At 41.4% G+C, this 4,182-nt stretch overlaps 1 long non-coding RNA gene across 2 annotated transcripts; it reads right to left on the bottom strand.

The window, feature by feature from the left end:
* Positions 1 to 1,279: 1,279 nt before the first annotated feature.
* On the bottom strand, positions 1,280 to 4,129 carry LOC123189384 (uncharacterized). 2 transcript variants are annotated; one of them, XR_006495729.1, is made up of 4 exons: positions 3,852 to 4,129; positions 3,545 to 3,765; positions 1,685 to 1,765; positions 1,280 to 1,584 (listed from the first exon to the last, which is right to left on the bottom strand). It is a non-coding gene; the product is annotated as an uncharacterized lncRNA (long non-coding RNA). The 2 variants fall into 2 exon arrangements; XR_006495728.1 differs by having other exon boundaries at positions 1,685 to 3,765.
* Between the last annotated feature and the right edge of the window lie 53 nt (positions 4,130 to 4,182).

Raw genomic sequence — 4,182 nt, 5'->3', positions numbered from 1 at the left:
ACGAGCTACCGCTCCGCTACAACTGCACGTGGCGTAAAAAATGGATAGCAAGCCATGTAAATTTACTTCACAAAGGCATCGACTCTGCCTCCTGTTCAACTCCCACAAAGAAATGGATAGCGAGTCGTGCTGCCTCTCCAGTTCGCTTCATCCTAACCTTGTCTCGTCGCTCGGACGGCCTATCCGGTGCTAGGGAGTATTGCCATGGGAGAGCCCAACCTGACGAGGATGCATCGGGGTGGTTGCACACTGACGCACTGTCTGGCGAGTAGTCGCCGCGGCCGCTGTGGCACAGCTCGTCCCGGCGCGGAGGCTCCTCAGAGGGAGCAGAGTACCCGTCCCACCCGAGAAGGCCGTAGTGGGGGAGCCTCGTCTGAGCGAGCAGCCATGGTTCTGCCTCGAGCTGCTTTAGATCACAGCTTATTCATAAAAAAAATCGTTCTATTTTAGCAAGACCTGTTCATAACACGCCATGAAGAGCATGTGGTGGGAATCTCATGTGGGATATTTTTTTTAAGTATCGATTTCTGAAGTTGCAGCCCTAGTTATTTGTAAGATAGCTACCTTGCTATAAACGGTGAACATAAAGGGGAGAAATAGGAGATATGGTAAGAAAATATGAAATTAGTTATCTGGAATTGCAGCACCAGTTCTCAGTCATCTTATTTTTTTTACCGGCGCATGAAATGAGTTTAACTGTCTGACAAATTGCAAATTAGTACTCTTGCTGCATTTCCTGGTGAGCATCTTTCTTTTTACTGGAGTATGGCGTGCTCTTGCTGCATTTCCTGGTGTTTGATGACTGTTGGAGGTAGTACTAGCATTTTTTTAATCACATTCATATGCCTTTCTTCGGCCCATGAATGACATGTCCTCTTGTGATTAGGTGGTTGGCATTGCTTCTTTATTCATGCATCACATTTATATTTGAGACAGTGTACATGTTTGGCATCACTGGCTTAATTAGCAAGTGTCTGTGTAACAGTGTAAGATCAAGTATTGATGATTTGATCCGTTGTTGTTTTTGGTTATCACATATAAGTTCATTTCTTTGGTAATTTTGAGTGTCTGCAATTAAGAATTACACCACTAGCCTTTTGTCATCTCCCTAGTCGATTGGTTGCCAGTATCTGAACATGCTAGAGTTCGGCTTAAATGAAATGATTCGCTGGGCATAATTCTCCCCAATTACCATCACATTCAATGGACAATACCATCTCCAAACTACCAAACATATTATAGCCAAGTTAAATGAATGAATTAGATCAGAGCAGCAAAGTAAGAAGCAAAATATTCAACACTTCGAGCGACAATGTGGCAACAAAATGAAGCACTAATGCAGTCATAAGAAATTACTTTACAATGACTAGTCACAAGAAAGAGCATCTACAGATATATACATACATAGGAGCAGCTTTGTAATTTACATCTGGTTTTTTACGTGACTGAAGGAAGATGTATGAGAGATCTTCAGCGCTGCACTGATTAGCCTTTGTATGCAATACTGAAACTATCGATTAGAACTTCCAGAATTAAGCTTAGACCAGCAAGCTTGGTGTTGATCATCTTGCAACCCACGACAGCCTGCAGCCAAAAAGAAAGTGTTACAGAAACATCATATGAAAACAATATCACTTAAATTAGAAACTCCTTTAAAATAGCAGGTGGGTGAATTTTGCGGTACCAGCAATGGAGACATTGTTTTCTATTTCTCATTTCTCGACCTCCCCTCCTCTTTGTACTTTTTGTTGTCGCTTCTTTATTACTGGGGAAAACAGCAGTATGAGTCTTCCCGTAAAACAAACAATATCACTTCTGTAACATGTTGAGTACTGTTATCAGGGTATAAACGATGAGCTACCTACAGCCTAAATAAAACTGATCATGATATCATTCCAGTGGGAAATTCATATTTAATGGTTAGAGTTCAAACAGTAGGCCCACTAGAGTACATCCAAAAAGAGGCATAGCTTGTTTCAATTGAAACTTGAAACAAATTATCTGTTGATGTTCATATGCAGTTCCGTGAGAGAATGCATGGAGTTTCAGAACAAGCCCACATGATTAAGAAGAAAATCAGTGGATATCCCCAATAAAGTAATGGTGTTCTTTTTGGTGAAACGTTTCCAAGGTGTATTAATAATACATTATTGAGATGAACAAATTTACCTTGCATGAAATGATCAACATCATAATAGATGATTGTAGAAAATGCTACGCATAAATAAAACAAATAAATTCCTTCTATTAGCTGCAGTACAAAAGTGACAATTTGTTTTTTTAGAGGGGAGACCAACTACCTGGTTTCATATTTTGTTGTACTCACAAAGGTTTAATCAAACAATGAAGAGCACACTCGTTGGGCTAAACTATAGTTTCAGTGGAATTATTCTGTGCTTGTGACAAATGTCATTCTTAATTCGGGGATAGTGTCAAAATAGAAACCAGAATCCTTTGCCTCCTCATATGGGGAAGTTAATCTATGTAAATTCAAATTAGCAATTTTATTTCTAAGTCTAACCAGATTTGAGCAGATAATTTCCATGGGCAAATGAATCGACACATACTAATGTAAATTAGTGGAGAGGGGGTGATCTCAAGGCGACCCGTGGTGAATGCCTGGCTGGACGACCGACATGGTAGGAAGAGATGCAGAGACTGCATGAAGAAGCGATGCCAACAACCAACCTAACCTGATGCCAAGGACCACTGGCGACGCTACATCACTGCTCGGCCTGCTACTAATCCACGACCACCAACCACGGTACAAATACCAGGTAGTGCTCAAAAGAAAATACATATACTATTATCTGCAGGAAAGCTAACTAATATGAATTCCTAATATGTACATATATTAGATTAACGAGCCTAAACTCCAGCTACATTCAAATGAATACTGCTAAATAATTCAAAAGCATGTAAAATACTGAATGGTTTTCCCAGGGGACTAAAACAAAACTGGAAATCTTCATCACTGATTGAGAAAACATCAGGCTTCAAAAATTTAAACAACAAACTAAATATTCTCCTATATGACTGTACTTCTAGCTGACAAAATTTTAGCCATTTCGTAGCACCTGATGCTTCCACATCATAGAGCATAGAAATTTGACAGAAATACTGCTCTACCTCTACATGGACTGGGAACAAACAGCAGACTAAAACTTCCTAACCAAAAAACACATCCAACAAAACTAGTTGGAGATACAAAACAAACAAAATTAGAGTCTGTTACTAAGAAAAAACAATTAAAAAAGTGTAAATGAACCCATGCAAACACAAGCACACCCATACTGTAAACTTCATATAACCTCTTCGGGTATGACATTCCTTCTCAAGATCTCTCTAGAGTCTACACTACCGATTCGACAAAAATGGAACACCGATTTAGCAATTTGGAAAGAACCAGTTCCCACAACGTTGTAACCCTGGTCCTTAATTAATGACATTCGTTCAGAAAAAGAAAGAAAATTTGGGAAGAACATGGACATAAAGAAAGTGGAAATATATTGGAACTAAGACTAGTAGGATCAGGGTTTCTCACATCCTCCCATGAGCTCTCCACCTGAAACCTTGCGGCTTCCTGTGGATGAGTATTACACACACCAATGACTCGCTCAACTTCAGGCACCATACTCAGAAAGGTATCTAAAACACAAGCTATAATGGCTGTTGCCACTCTCCACATCTAGGAGATGGCACACGCCTTCGACGCCCCCTTGTCCGTGTCACCTTCTTCCCAATCTTCTTCCTGAACTGCTGCAGCTACAGGCAGACAACCCAAAACACTCAATCGGCAAGAAAATTGAAAATATCCTAAAAATAAAAACAAAAAACGTTGAACTCAGTACCTTCTAGCGCCACCTGAAACCCACCGCAGCGCCGCCGCATCCATTCATGTAGAGCCACCGCGGCCACCATACATACGAGGGCCGCCCCGCCTGCCAACCGACAACTACACTGCTGATCCCATGAGCAGCGCCTCACCGCATCGCCTGTTTGGAATAGAATGGGAGGTGGGCCGCCAACACCAAGCAGTAAGATTTGCCGCCGAGCACCACACTGTCGATCCCACCAGCCGCTCGCCACGAAACCGCTCGTATAGAATAGGATGGGGAACAGGATAGCTCCTAATCCCCACGATTAGCTAACCATCAAGGCAAAAGTAAAAGGGACAATTAC

The sequence above is a fragment of the Triticum aestivum genome, chromosome 2A (assembly GCF_018294505.1).
Source record: "Triticum aestivum cultivar Chinese Spring chromosome 2A, IWGSC CS RefSeq v2.1, whole genome shotgun sequence".
NCBI classification, from domain to species: domain Eukaryota; kingdom Viridiplantae; phylum Streptophyta; class Magnoliopsida; order Poales; family Poaceae; genus Triticum; species Triticum aestivum.
Note: the sequence above shows the minus strand (reverse complement) of the source record. Positions and strands in the feature narration are given on the sequence as shown.